The following is a 16,137-nucleotide window of genomic DNA, read 5'->3' on the forward strand; positions in this document are numbered from 1 at the left end:
CTGTAGGAATTCAGCAAGGGATCTCCACTATTAGTTTGCTCCCTTTCTCACCAATTAAACTCTTTACAAATGAGCCTCTGACATATATAAAGTGCAGATTCATCTATGCGGCTCACTCTGTCCATGGGAAACATGTCCAGACCTGTTGTTTTTGAGTTTGTGCCAGATTTTTTCAGATTTCCACACAACCTTGCTGAAAAAATCAGGCATTTGGTTGTATGAAAAATTGTATGGAAAGCAGTCATGGTTATAACTGATGCCTGAAGATCTTTTTCACAGCTGCTGTGAGGAACCTTTAGTTTTTTGTCAATCTTGACCACTACAATGGACAAAGCTCTTATCTCTTACCTGATCATTTCTTCTATGTGTTTATGGCATCTCCTAAGCTTCAAAAAAGGTAAGCCTTCTTCCTACTACCAGTCAAATAAGTCACCAACTGAGAGGAAGTAAGGCAGTGTTCAGTGTATTTGTGTTAATTCAAAGAGACAGTGTATATTGATGTACATCCCAGCGCAGTAAATGGGTAAATATACCAGACTTGGCCATGAGGCTGATTTTCAACTGTTATCCTTTGCAGGTCAAAGCAGAGTTCATTACAAAAGAAAAAAACAAATATGAGCAGGAACAACAAACTACAATTACATCATCAACACATGACGCGCAAAAAGCACTGAAAGTGCTATCAGTGGGATGTCTTAAGGTGGCCTCAGTTTCACGACTTTGTAAACACAGAGAATAATTAATCTCACACCTGATGATTGAACTTGTAGCTCATAAAGAAGTCTGTTTCATAAGCCTGTTAAAAAATCCTTGAAGGAGCTTAAGGTGGTCTGGTCCAAGCAGTCTGAAGTCTGTGACATTAATGACGCTCTGACTTGACTCTTTCATTGTGCCTTCACACATAATCTCATTACTTTTCTTACTTCCATTTCCTGAAGTTTTGAGTTACTGCCACTTCCCACTGAGACCCTTTCACTAAGCCTAACTCCTCTCAGCTTTTCAGAGCTAATGAAACACAAACACCTGATGGCTTATGTGCATTTAGGAGTCAAAAATGTGTTTACTATGTTCAGAGGAAGGTTTATGTAAAGGCAGCCTGTGCTGTACAGGGGAGGAGAATTGACCTTTTGGCTGAACACTCTCCATGGACTGAGCTGCTGTGTTTGTATGTTTTAGCTGTTTCACTGCCAATCACTGACATTTAGCATTTCTGCTCAAAATGGCTCAAACAGCATGCTGTCACTTGGGAATGGAGCCAAAAAATAGAGAAAAGAGTCATAAATGTTAGAAAACTTACAGGACTTAAAGGATAAGTCCATCACTTTACGTTCTCCTGAACCGTTGGGAAGCAGGTGAGGAATACCACATGACTAACACTTACAAGGCAGTAAGAAACATTCTGTGCATTTTTATCAGCAGGTGTGAAAAATTTGCAGCAAATTTCAAGAAAGTTCTCGTAAATTTTCATGGAGAGTTTAGCCCAGGAATTTTGGAAATTTTCACAGTTTTGTTGGCATCATCTCAAATAAATTATTTTAAAACATACAGAGATTTTTTGTCTGGAAATTTTGGAAATTATTGATGGGGGTGGGTCTTGTTGTCGACGTAATTCAAAAATATTGCATTACACATTTTTGCATGCATGTCAACTTAACCCCCCCCCCTGCACAAAATGTTTGATATGAAATTTTAATTAACAGTGACAGATCATTTTGAACAAAGACAGCAAAGTCACTCTAACATTTAGTCATAAATAAAACACAAACAACTCTCTCTGAGTTTTTTTTTTTTTTTAATAAATGTTTAAAAAAATAATATTAAAAGTGCAGAATAAAACTAACAACTGCCAGAGTTTAGGTATTCCTCAAAGAAAACTGAAGTGCAAGATAAAAAAACTTTAACTGTTAACTCTCCCTGGTTCATTCATGTTGTCTGAACTGGACTTTACGCACATTTCCCGTGGTGTTAAATCCCAGCAAATAGCCTTGAGCATTGGCTATCGGCTTGGTATTGGTACTCGCCCATCCCTAGTTTTTACACATGTACATGACCAGGTCAATGCAGTTAACATTAATTTCTGGAAATTCCCACGGAAAGTTTCCAACTTTAAAAATTCCTGGAATTTTGCAATCCAAATCAGCATACCAGCTCCAACCACCAACAAAAATATTACAAACTGACCAACAAACTCAGCTTGAGAAAGCATGCCATTATACGAAGAACGAAAAATCTTACCAAAAAAAAGAAGATTTATCAATTTGTCTGTTGGAGATTTTTATCTTCTGCTTTAAGCTACAAGAGTCCAGCGACAACGCCAGACGTTTGTGTCTGTGGCCGCTAAAATGGGGGCCCTATTTCAGGGTGTTCAGAGGTGGTCGACACAAGGGCCTCCTACCAAACCATGGAGAGTTATCTCCACTAATTACATCTACTTTAGTTTCTGATAGAAAATAATCAAACAATCTTATAAATGTGTATAACTTCTAAATTAAAAGATTAGATTATGAGGGAGTGGAGTGCCTTGATTCCTCAGACACTCAAAAAGAAGATGTTGTCCAAAGCCACTGTTTAACACCAACAATAGTAAATGTTTCACAGTCAAAAGCAAAGCAGCTTCAGACAGCCTTAAACACAACCCAAACAGCTGATTACATTATAAGTGCCACCTCTGACAACAAAAATAACGCATCACAGTAAAGGATCTCAGGGTGGTTTCTGGGAGGGCCAATCAGATTTAAGGGATGGCCAGCCACCCCCTGGTTCTGCCCCTGCAGAGGTCCAACCGTGACAGAAAATTAAACCAGAAAGGACAATGTTCAGCGAACAAAAATGTCCAGGAATAAAAAAGTACCACTGATAACTTCATCAGTAAGAATGTATTTCAGTGCAACACAACAACCCAAGAGATTATTCATTAAATAAAATACTTTAAATTAGCTACAGTAGCAAAATTCTGCCAAAAATTAAAAAACCTAAAGTAACTGTGATAGAGAACTCTTCTCATATAATGCAGAAAGCTTTAACTTTCCTATTCATTGGCTTTTGTAATTGACCGGCTCCAATGTAGTACAGAGCAAATTCTTGACGTCTTTAAATTCTTTTTTTGTTTGTCAGGAAAAGTGAGTTTTAAGTTTCCAACTGTAAATGTTCCTGATGGGAATACATTTGAGATTATTCAAACGGTGACTTGGATATCCTGTGCATCAGTTGTATTGTTTTTGCCCCCTCTGGATCCAGCTGTGTTCTCAATACCTGTTTAAAATGAACAGCTGTTATTCCCGTGCAGGTTTCTGTTACAATAACATTAGATCAGTCAGTAGAGCTGGAGCAGGCACAGGTTCACTGCTCTGGAAACTTTTCTCTATTCTCCTCTTACAGGAAAACAGCAGGAAAAACTTATTCATGTCCTATCACGGGTTCAAAAAGTGTTCGTTCCAGGTTTTTTTTTCCCCTTTTCACTTTCAGATACATTTTTAAGAGGAAAGCAGTTGTGAGCTTATGACAAATCATCTGAAGGGTTTAATTTCAACTTACTACTGCTCAGAAATGTCTGTACCTTTTTTATTTATTATCCTCTCACCGTCATTAAATCTAAGCTTTTAAACAGAGTTCATGGGCTGACTCATTATTAATTATATTTCACTCCATTTCTTACAAGTGCAATATTTCTGTTCATTTAACAGCAAAACAGATGGCTGATTTTTCTGAGCTTGAGTTTTCTGAGGAACAGGAGCAGTAATAGAGAAGGAGAAACTGAGGAGCTGGGGGAGCGCAGGCAGCTGCACAAACCCTTCAGCGGTGGATTTATTCTCATGGCTCCTGAGAGACGGAGCAGGAAAAGGATAGGAGATTAAGACCACATAGCCTTCACTACCTGTGAGCCAAAACGGGACACACAGAAAAGACACTAAGTTTGACCTATAAGCTCTTGTTGTTCAGTATGCAAAAATAATAGTATCTTGGTCTTTGAGCAAGGCATGGTTGCATTTTTGTCTTTTTCCCAGTTACAGAGGGTCCCAATACTTCAAGAGGTACGTTTAAGTAACATTGACAAACAATCTGGGGCGGGTAGTCCAGTGTAAACAAGAACAAAGAGAGTCACGAGAGGAGACTAGAAAAGGGAAAGTATAGAAGGCCTTTGAAATACGTCAAACACTTGCACCTCATATAATAAAGAGGCGTTATCATTGCTTTATCACAATCCACAAGTGTGAGGAATGGGTTTTGCCCAATAGATCTATAGCTCTTTGGTTCACGTCACAATAATATTGTAATTCTAACTCGGATAGGTTTGCTAAAATGTCTTCTATGCTCATGAATAAAAGAAAAAGGGATATCCTGAAATGTACACTCAGAAATAAAAATAATGTCAGATGGTCTTTATAATACAACCAATCCTCAACATCAGTGTTAAACACTATTTGTATAGGTCTACATTCAGCCAGACATGAAAGAATCAAAATCGTCTGATCTCCTGTCTCTCTGCTCAACTCCATCTAAGTCCAACCTCAACACAGTCACGCTATCCAAATAAACCAAAGTCGGCTCTGAAATCTTTCAAGAACGGAACAAAACAAACTTGAACTGGAAGTGTATAAAACAATGAGATCAGGGTCCTTACAAGTACACAAGCGTGTTTGACACATTGAAAACATGTTTTTTGTATTACAGGTTATTTTGTGAGAGCAGGTCCAAACACACGGGACAAATAAGAGGACGAAGTGCAACAGGAAAATGAGAATGAATCATGAAAACAATATTTCTTTACCGTTTTGTGACTACAGAAACCGACGAAGATTAAATGGAGCAGTAAATTTCGTAGCTGATGTGCCTCTCTGTGCCTCTCTGTTGTCTGAGCTTTATAAGGGCCTGTTTTTAACTTCTACCACTACCCGGACACCATATTTCATTTAGAAGAAGAGAAAAACCTTGCCTTCTCTTTCACAATGTGGCGCCTAAAGTGAGCCTTTTTTAAGTCTAAATACAAACCAACCCATTAATATAAATATGTCTCCTGTAGATGTATCACAGTAAATTTGTATCCAGGGTATATGCTAAAATCCTGAGGTTGATTTCAACACCTTTTTAAGACTTTTTCAAAAACCTTTAAAAAAGTTTTAAGACTTTATCGCGACTTTCAGCTGTTGTTGGCATCCACTTTTTAACAGTTGTAGTTTACATTTTTACAGAAATGATGTAAGCTAAGGAGGAAAAAAGCTTGAAAGAACAAATGAAATTAAAGGCAGGTTTATCGACACTCCCACAACAAGAAACAGGACTTATTCAAGGCCAACTTGCTGAAAAAAATGAGAAATTATTTAATCATTTTTAAAATTTAGGACATGTGCGAGATTGTGTGATTTGCTTTAATGTTGTATTTAATTTCTCTTTGTGAAACCAGAAATGACGTTAATTTATAGCTGGTGTTTATACCGCTCACAGTCCTTAATTTGGATTTTATTGTAACTAGAGTCTTTATGTATTTTTTTATTTTATTCTTTTTTCTTTTTGTATTTTTCTACTGACTCCATTGATTTCTGCTGTTAACACAACATTTTTCCAGTTTGGGATCAATAAAGTAACTCTATTTTCTTCTATTCTATTCTATTTTAGAACTTTATCGGCTGAATGTTGAACGTCCCAATCAGGGGACAGTTGCAAGGAGGAAAATAAATATTCATGGATATTTTTTGGGTCAAAGCTTGAATACCTATGAAACTTAATACCTCATAAAACCACAATTAAGACTTTTTAATACTTTTTAAGGCCCTTAATTTTCCCAAAATTGATTTATCAATTTTTATTACTTTTTAAGACTCTGTGGACACCCTGATATCATCCAACCCATCTCGATGACAGTTAACATTCAACCAAAGTGCAATACCTGTTCATGGTGATGAATTCACAGTCGACATCAAAGCGAACACTATGTAGCTCAACATATACAGAACGCACTGAATTCAAATGTGAAGTATTTGGAGCACAATGAAAAGAGTAAAAACAGTGAAATTATTTTGAAAGTGCAGAAAATGAAGCTGTCCTAAATTATGCAGAGCAATGTAAGATGTCAAAACCAAGCAGCAACCTCTGGTCTAAGACTATGAGACAAAGGAGAAGTGCTAAAATCTGATGTTTCTCGCTTGAGGGTGGCTCTGGAAGTACCTGGAGTCACATATGTCCATATTTTATACAGTTTATGGTCAAAACAAGGTGTTGGCTGCTATAAGCAAACTAATGTTGTAAAACTCATACAACATTTTACATTGTACAACATTTTGTGATCCTTTGGCGCCTTTGTGAAAGTAACCCATTAATTAGTGATAAGGATCATGGTAACTGTTAAAAATCTCAAACCTTTCTGTCAATCTTCCCCCCCTTTCCTGAGGTCGCAGTGGATCACTCTCCTAAATTATATTTCATGAGCTGTATATCTTTGAGTTCAACTCTCAGATAATGCATGCCTATATTCAATTTGTGTGTTTTCACTTTGAAGGGTAAAAGCTGTGTTTGTCTGTTGTTATTGTCAAATACAGAGGACAATGGATTAATATATGTTATTATTTCATTGTACTGGCAAAAAAAAAAAAAAAAATCATCAATTTGTTCATCCACTGTTCAATTTATCGTCTTAGACAGTAACAAAGGATTAAAAAGTTTGACTTTGAAGATTTGGCATTTTTCTAAGGGGTGTAAATGCACTCGTCTAAATTTAGTGGAAGTCTTTTCAGTCTCATTTGCATTTTTTTTGCATTGTATTCAAGCCGCAACCTCCAGTCTAAGAATATTAGACAATGTGGAAGTGCTAAAATCGGCTGTTTCTGGAGTGTTCGCTTGAGGCTGGCTCCGGAAGTACCTAAAGTCACATTCACACAGAGCCAAAAGAAAAGCAGTTTTCAAAGCAGAAATTAACCTATTTACAGCTTGGTTGAAAAAACATCTTCTGTCTGAGTCGTGAATTTTACTATCACACCCACTGTACGGGGGGTGAATTTTTTTCCAACTCGGCCATTCAGAGGATATTGAGATCGCAAGCTCCCCCAATTAGAGGCACAGCTCAGGGTCATGTGACCGACAGCTGCCCTATAGCTGTACATGAAGCCCTTGCCACTACCAATATGGCCCCTTTAGCCCATGTGCTTCATTTTCCATTTCAGAAACAGACGGATGACGTCGCAGAGACTACGTCCATGTTTTATACAGTCTATGATTGTATCACAAATACTTCTATAATATTCAAGTGCTATTTGTGTTTGATAAGTAAAAGTCCATTTGATGGATAGTTTAAAATGTAAATGCTGTTAAATGTGCTTAATATATTTTGAATTTAAACTTCATAAAAGCCCTGAAAGGAAGCCTGTGTGAGTGTTAAGTTCTGAAATGTTTGTTGAAAAATAACTAAGAAAAATAAAATAGTGATTTCTGATTGAGCATAGCATTATTAATCTAATCATACAAATCTCTTCACCACTACCAGTTATTAAAAGCATGGCAGAGGCTAAAAGCACTTTTACTTTTGCCCACATGATCATTTATTAAAATAAATCTAGATGAGGTAAACACTGTTTAATAAGACAGTGCATAACCGCATCCACAGGTGTGAGGGGGAGTTATATTATGTCATGTAAACATTTAGTTTAATTATCTGTCAGATACTCATTCAGTCTAATGTATGTTTTAAGGTGTATTTATAGTATAAATATAATGTATAAATTTTATACACATGTCAGTTACAGTGCTCAGTATTTAACAGTCACAGCACACTTCAGACTGGACGATGTGGGAATCAACCCTGAGCAGGCCTTTGTTTGAATTCAGACAAAATGATATAAACACATAATGTTTTAAGGCAGCAAACAATGGTTACCGCATCAACCAGGAACAGATTGTTCCTGAAGACTACACAGTTGTTTTATTTTTTTCAAGTAACAGCGAGTCCAGGAGGTGGTTAAGGATGGATACTCTACTCAGGAACTTACCACCCTAACTAAGAAACACACAGATACAGTGACTACAACAACATGATATATAGATGGATGAATTAGAGACACCTTCAGGAAAGGTTGAAATAAAAAGTGAAATATCACTCACACTTCCCAAAAAGACATACATTTATCTTTAAACAGAGCTCACCTTGCACTAAGAAACATGACAGGAATTCACACACTGGATAGAGGCTTACAGCAGCTTCCTCCAGCAGCCCCTCACACTGCAAACAGGATGGTGGTTGTATTTTGTTTTCCCAGGCCGTCTTGTTTGTTTAAATAACCAGATTTTCTGCTGCACAGTTTGAGGCCAGGCTTATTGAGTAACACTGGTGCACCACCAGGTCCTGCACCCTGGGAAAGCCTGAAAAGTCAACACACAGGTTAACTTGGCTCTGGTCCCTGCCGCTGTGTTATTCACACAAACACACACATATATACACACACACACACAGCAGTGTCAACAGTCCTAGCTTAAAATTAGCATCGGCAGAGGAAGAAGCAGCAGCCAATAGGGGTTGAGAATAACTGAACACTTGATCACACAGACAAATAAAAACTGTTTTTGGTGATTTCAGGAAGGAGAGATGGCACAGATGATTCAAATATGAGGGTTCAGCATCTTCTGTTCAAAGTATCTTTTTCAGTTCTTGCTTTTTTTCCCATACCAGTCACCAATTCTTGGTGAGTGGATCTAAGAGCGGGTACAGAGTCATTTCCTTTCAAAGTGCACTGACTGCCCACAGAGACAAGACATTCCTGTTTTAAATTCAGTGCTAACTTTAGCATGTGAATAGAGTCTAACTGACAACACAGCAATTTTAACAATTTGTACATTTACAAGAAAATAATAGTAAGGGCTGTGATAACTGTTTATAAACTGTTTATATTGTATAAAGGGGAATACAACCTGTGAAAACTCATCTATGAGCATAGTTTCATTTCATGGCAGTCCTTCTTTTATAAACTGCATAATGTACACTACACACAATGCTTAGTGTGTATTTATGTGTGTGTAGAGCACGTGCTAACACCCACTGTCTGTCCACTTGGCTTAATTGATACACTATGCGTCCATATGCTATGCACCATAGGAATCCACACATGTGCTTTCCATTGTGCCGTCCTGATTCTCCCTTTAGGCTGTAACACAGCGTCCCAGGTATTTGATTTTTATGAGAATGCATAAAATCTGAATCACATTTCTCAATCAGACCCAGGTGGAACCGTGTAAACATAGCAGTTAAATTTGAGAGAGGCGAACATGTGCACCCTCCACACACAGACATGATTAAATGTTCTTGACTGAAAAAGAAGCAGCACAGGAAACAGACAACAATACTCCATTGTATGGGTGACTTACGTAGAGAATTGTATAGTATACGCCTAATTGTAGGATATCTTTTACCATATGTGTGTACATGTTGCATGATATACTAGGCATATTTAGTTGCCGTATGACAGAGCAGGCAAAAACAGGCTTTTGCGTGAAGGCAGCATGAATCCAAACACTGAAAACAGACTTTGCGCTGCTTCTCCTGCTTTAGCTGATCTCTGATGTAGTCATTCACAACCTTTAGTTGCTTTTGCACATGAACAGTTTAATCTGTCTGCAGGTGTTTAAAGACTACCAGCTGAAAGGAACACAGCATATAAAACTGCAGAGGCTGTCTGTAGAGACCCACCTGCTACTGTACACCCCCAGGAGAGACTCCAAACTATTAATTGTTAATATTCTGCAATAAAAAAAAGGTTTTGTTTGTTATGTAAGTAGAGAAGCCTCCAATCTCTGACTGGAAATTCATTCTGATTGAATATCCAGGCCCTGAACTTTAAAGCCACACTGTCAGATTGGAAAAAACACCAGCCCACGCCAAGGAGCTCTTTTTCCATTTCCCCCATCAGGGCAGAGGTCCATCTGCTGCACGCTGCTTGACTCACAGCTTCTGTGTTCAACTGAGATGAGAAATCCTTTATCAGATGTCAACATTAAACTGTTTTCTTGTAACCCTTAAAATTACCTTAACTCTAACAGGAAATAACAAAATAGTCTTTCGTGGAGGGAAATGTCACATTCTTTTGGGTTAGGCTCTCTGCTTGTGATTTTTTTTTACAGCATTCAGAATCCAAAGAAAAAAAAGGCACTAAAGTAATAAATCTAAACAGGGTTAATGTCCATGCATTTGGAGGATTGAGGATTAAACTAGGATGAATTCAATCCATGGTCTAAACTAGAAGAGTTTGAAGCTACTAATGGTTAAATAACCATTGGCACAACCCTATAAAGTCATTTTAAAAACTTATGGTTTAATTTTCTAACAGAATTATCTCTTTACCAAAGGTACCAAAGAACATTGACTGTCAGGTAAATCTGAAATAGAGGAGGAAAAAGTTATTCTCTTTCCAATAAATAGCACAAATAACTAAAGAAAATGCTGCTAAGAAATATTTTTTACATTTTTCTGTCAATAAAGATGTCTACAGATGCTTGGTTTCTGCCTGCTAACACATCGTCCTGCCCAGGAGACATCAATTACACTAGAGCTGAAACAACAGTGCAGATAGCAGCAGTTCTATAAAAAGTCAACCGTACTGCCTGATACGTCAGCAGTGACAACTCTTTCATTGGTCGCAGGCTGTCATTTGTGCACAGTGGCAGCCTGCAGCATGTCCTGAGGTTCTTTTAATGTGGAAATACAAGCTCAGATCTACCCAACAGCCTGTAATCATGGAGGACGGCGAGGTGGACAGACAGATAATTATTTCCAGACAAACAGATAAACAAACAAAGAGAAACTGCCACATGCAAATTGGAGGGAAAGAAGAATTGTGCATAATCAGAGGCCACATGTGCAAATGCGAGAGGACTAAAGCACGAGTGACTGTGTGTTGGGGTGTATGTAAATCTTGAACTCCATAGTTTGATTTTTTTTTTTCATGACCTGAGCAGTCGTCAAGGTCGTCTGGTTATTAGAAGCTTGTTTGTTTCCTGTAAGAGAGCAGCAAATCTCCACTGGTTGGAAGCTGATCTTAAGTCAGAGATAAACAAGAGATTCAAGCAGAGAAAGAGGCTAAGAGGGACAAATGCAGTCTGCTGGAGGCTACGAGTAACCCAATCCCCTTAAATGGTGGGTGATGAGAGGGGTGCTGGTTTGGGCAGGGTCGGAGTTCAAGCACATGTGGGGCACAAAGTCAACAGTGTAGTATTTTAGGGATGATGTTCCCTGAAATGCAGCTATTTATACCAAATTACAGCATGCACCTCAGCTAGCGAGCGCGTAGCTGGTTTCCTCTTGCCAGAAGCATTGATTTGAGAATGCTTCCAATCAAATGTCTGCGTTTAGTTACAGCTAAGCTAAATAAGCCCTGGGTGCCGTCAGTGTTTTGAATGTGGGAATGAAATTACAGCCTTTGCTGTGGTTTGTGATTAGGGTCTGTATGTGAGGATGTCAGTCAGACTCTGGAGCTACCGACTGAGATGATGTTTCAAAAATATGATAACAGACTCCTAATGTGGTTTGTCTATGTCGTCTTTCTCTCTCTCATCCTATTAACCACAGAGGGTATGCTCACGCAACACATATTACATCTGAAACCACTGACACCATTAATTCAATTTATTAAAAGTGTTTTAGCCTATGTGTGTGTGTGTGTGTGTGTGTGTAAGTATGTTTGCATACAAGGCTAAATTGCAGCAAGACAGTAAAACAATGGTGTGGGCTCATACCCCTTTGAAGACTATACTGTTTTCAACAAATAAAAGAAGTGCATCAGTTTATTATCCACCCCCTCTGAGATCCACCACAGGCATTTCATATAAACATCTGTCATAAACAACAACTCTTTCACTTTGATAAAGATACTTTCCTACTTACACACTCGGCCTAGAGCGCACAACAAAAGGACCCTGAAGGAAAAATCAACACCCCTTTTTCAATTAAACTATAATTAATTATCAATCTGTGGTCATCAGGGAATTCCTGGATTAATTGGAGGTCAAGTTTTGCAATTTAGCACTGCAGACAGAAAAACTGATGACAGTCAGTCAAGAAATCTGTATTCATATTGTGCCTATTCACAACACATGTAGCATAGCAGTTGTCTTCAAGAAAAAAAATGGGTCACACTCCGTTCAAAATAAAACTTTATCATCGCCCAGTGCTGCATAATGGCAGTCGGTTCAGGGGTTTCTTTTAATGCTCTGAACATTTCGTGCTACAAATGACACTTGTTCAATACAGAATGACTTAAGTAACCTTGTTACAACATACTGCAGACAACAAATTTGCTCTTAATATTCTTGTTAATGTAAATTTATGTCAGTTTGTGTCTCATCCAAACAGTAAGGTTGACAGAAATTAGAGTAAATAGCTTTAAAAGTGATTGTAAAGGCACTTAAGGATGTTAAAAAAAAAGTCCTTCCATTAAAACAGTAAAAAACACCGTAAACCTTAATCAAACCATAATAGATAAAAAACACTTAGTTAACTTTAGTGGAACATTATTCTGTATCATTACTTTTTATGTATTTTTTGTTAGTTTATTATCATTATTTCATCATTTATTCTGTACAATTAACATAAGATCACATCAAGTTGATCAAACGTTTGAAAAGTCTGGCGGGGGACTCGTATGGGACTTTATGTTGGCTGACCAGCAATTGACTGGATGTGTTCTGATCATTTTCCTTTGATGGAATAGGTCAATAATCTTAATTGAATGGCATTAAAGTCAGGTGTTGTTTGCAATAAGGCCAACTTTGGCCAAGCATGCACATAAACCTGTATCGTAGTCATATCCTCATAACCTTAACATCACCTGAATCGCACCATAACAATTATCCCATTGATCAGCAGCACCTCTCGTGTTCACATCCTTGAGAGCTGGTTCAGATTTCACGGCAGTGAGCTCATACACATTCTTCACTCCACAGATGAGTGTCGAGTCGAGTTACTGAGTAAGTTGAACAAAGTAGAATAGAGGCCTCTGTGTGGACTTCTATCACCCACATACCACGGGAGGACACCTACATACTACCTCCATAACACCTACATGACACACACCGCCTCCATGACACAAAAGCAGCACATGTGCTGCAAGGACAGAAACCTTTTTTTTCCTGAGCTGTAATCTGAGTATTCCACATTTCATCAGCTGACCACAGTAAACACTGAAAGAATCTAAGAAACCATAAATGACTCAGTTGTTTGACTGGACCAAAACATACTCTAAAATGACCCCACCGCAGTACAGCAAACAAAAACCTGTGTGAGCATCAACTGAGTGTCACATCATTTTTACATTAGCTACACTTCTTTTGTTGCGTGTGAATTAAAGAGTTGGGAGAATCTGCACAATGGAGAGAAGCTGAATAATGCAGTTATCACTTCGAGTCAAGACAGTCAGAGGTTTCAAATCCTGTCTTTTATTAAAGTTTGCAAGTCTTTATTCTTCAACTTTGGTCATTACTTAAAGTTAAAATGTGTGTAAACGAAGAGAAGTCTTAATCATATCCAAACACAGCAAATGGAAACAGTGTGTACTGGCCTCAGTTTGAAACAGCTGGATCTGCAGCAGAGCAGCAAATGAATCGAACTGAATCGAGCAATACATCATCACTCTTTAAGACTGCCAAGCAAACAGCAGCTACTTCACACAAAAGGTACAAGAAGTTCAAGCATGCAGCTAAAGGCTCCATGATGAGACACTTTAAAGAAACTTGAAGGTACTTATTCAGTTGCTTTGTTTTAAAGAAGAGACAGAGTCTTAAGTCTTCACTTTACCTTTCAGGCAATAAAGGATGTGGTAAAAATAAAGGGATGACTTACTTTCAAGACGCTGCGTGCTTTCAGACCATTTGTTCAGAGATGGTTTGTGGATTAATCCAGTGAAAGTCACAATCCAAGCTGTTTCTCTCTTCTGCCCGCTCACTCCGTCCACCAGCCGCTTTCACAGGGCTCGCTGGGCTGATGTAAGACAGCCCTGCAACTAAAGAAAAAAAAAAGAGACGAAGGGGAAAGAAAGATGGAGGGAGAGAGAGAGAGAGGAGGGAAAAAAATCCCTTCACATTCTGTGGATTCCTGGGAGCATGCCAAAGACCCAGAATTCCACATGCCACACATACGGTTTCAATTAAGGCTGAATCCAACGCTCAATCAGAAAGCTTTCTTCCTCCTGAAAAGAGCCTTTCTTTTGACAGCTAGAGGCTGGAGAAACCATGATTCAAAGTAATGTTTGTGACTGCCGTCTTTTTGAAATTATTTCCCTGTCATCTCCTAAAAAGCTCTTTAAAGCATAGCTATTACTTTATTTGTTCTTTAAAATAACCACTGTTCAAATACATCTTGTAAGGGTGATGACAAATAAAAAATACTGTTGACATTAACCACTCTAAAGATATCCAAGAAATGACTTTTTTTTAGTGGCACTTGCAGAGCAGTTAGTCACAACCTTGATGCTGAAAGCAGATCCTTGAAGACAGTGAGACAAGTGCCAGGGAGCTATTTACCTTTTTTTAAAGCAACCTGATCACTCATTTTCCTATTTGAAATAATTCTGTTTTCTTAATTAAAACCAACAAAGAAAGTTTAATACATTTAGAATTTTTTAACATCTGCTCTTGGTTTATTCATTAATGTATGCCTGTTGAAAGAGACAAAACTTTAAAGATTCATAGAGTTGATCAGAACAGTTACTCTATAAACATAGACCTAGATAGATTTAGGAACAGTCAAATCAGTACATATGTACCTGGTACGTGTGCAGCACTCAATGAATGTAAATAGTTGGGTTTTTATATATAAAGGCAGACAGGTGTCAACATTTGTCTTGAAGCACTGACCTGACGGATTGTTCACCTCTGACATTAGCTGCTCGCTCTTCATCTCTTCAAAGGTTGTTGACCCCGGTTGGTCCTTCTTTTGGAGCTTCTTGGCTCGATAGCTTTTCTAAACCAAACCAGGTGAGTCACTGAACCCTGAAAAACAGTTTTATGCTCCAGGGACTTTACCTAACTTATGTGCATAGTGGCAAGTTGAGTAAGCCCACAATACTCAATTTGCCCCGCAGACACCATTCAAGCTAATTTTAGCTAAATGCTTCACTTAGCATCACACGTTGGCAGATCCCCGTCATGTATGAAATACTTTAATAGACCTTGCTGTCAATTAAATTTCATTTTAGCTGGCATGTCGAAATTCACTTTAAAAAACGGAACCGTATCGTGTTTTATTAAGTGGCTACCAATAACTACGCCTAACTACTCCTGTTAACCAGTGCCAATGGTGTGTGCCTCCATAGACTCGTGGTCACATGACAAAAATGGCTCATAGTTTTCTAGATGCAGGTGTATATATATATATATATATATATATATATATATATATATATATATATATATATATATATATATATATATATATATATATGGGGCATTCTACCGAAAATATCCAAAATGGGGCAAGCAATATCTTAAAAATTTGTGTGCTTTAGTCCCCTAAATTTTCCCCTATATATATTGTACCATATCTAAAGGTCACAGATCTAGTAAAAGAATAGTTAATCTTTATTTTGTATTTTTAGGATGTTTTGCAATGTTTTACCTCTCCCAAAATTTGTCACAACCGAATCATATATTAAACTATGCAAATAAATATTATATCAACCTTTAAAAAAAATAAAAATAAAAAAATAATTGTCTTTAGATTTACATTTTAAAAAAAATTTCAGGACAGTTTTCACAACTCAATCAATAAAATGAATATTTTAACAAATTTCAAAGTTTATATAACACAATTCTTCAAAAATAGAATGCAATATTTCTTTGTAAAATGTCTAATTTTTATCCAATTGTTTCCAAAGTTATTATTTCACAAGACAGAACAAACAGTTAACAAATTAGTGTATTATTATATTAGTTTATAACCCAATATACTTCGTTTTTTACAAAACACTCTGTGTTTCGGGTGGGGACTACACTGTTTCGGTTGTGACCAGTAACCAGTTCTCAAATGCAGGCTATGCCTATGGTGAGAAAATCATGACCAAAACATTATCAGATGTTCTGGTCAATAGAAAGTAGGCCTATCCTAAAAATAAAAGATGCTTTTTTAATTTTTTTTAGCTTATCTCTATCTCATTTAAAGGTTTTTGTTTA

General features: G+C 37.5%; 1 protein-coding gene across 3 annotated transcripts in view; it reads right to left on the reverse strand.

Annotated features, from left to right (window-relative positions):
* Positions 1-15,283, reverse strand: part of ddr2a (discoidin domain receptor tyrosine kinase 2a) — a 38,368-nt gene extending 23,085 nt beyond the window's left edge. For all 3 annotated transcript variants that reach the window (XM_074668939.1, XM_074668938.1, XM_074668937.1), the window contains exons 1-2: positions 14,824-15,283; positions 13,811-13,970 (exon numbers count right to left, since the gene is read on the reverse strand). The gene's annotated coding sequence lies outside the window, so the exon portion shown is untranslated. The remainder of the gene's footprint in view (positions 1-13,810; positions 13,971-14,823) is intronic.
* Between the last annotated feature and the right edge of the window lie 854 nt (positions 15,284-16,137).

The sequence above is a fragment of the Halichoeres trimaculatus genome, unplaced genomic scaffold (assembly GCF_033239565.1).
Source record: "Halichoeres trimaculatus isolate MK-OKI-2021-1 unplaced genomic scaffold, fHalTri1.1 fHalTri1_scaffold_4, whole genome shotgun sequence".
In the NCBI taxonomy this organism is placed as follows: domain Eukaryota; kingdom Metazoa; phylum Chordata; class Actinopteri; order Labriformes; family Labridae; genus Halichoeres; species Halichoeres trimaculatus.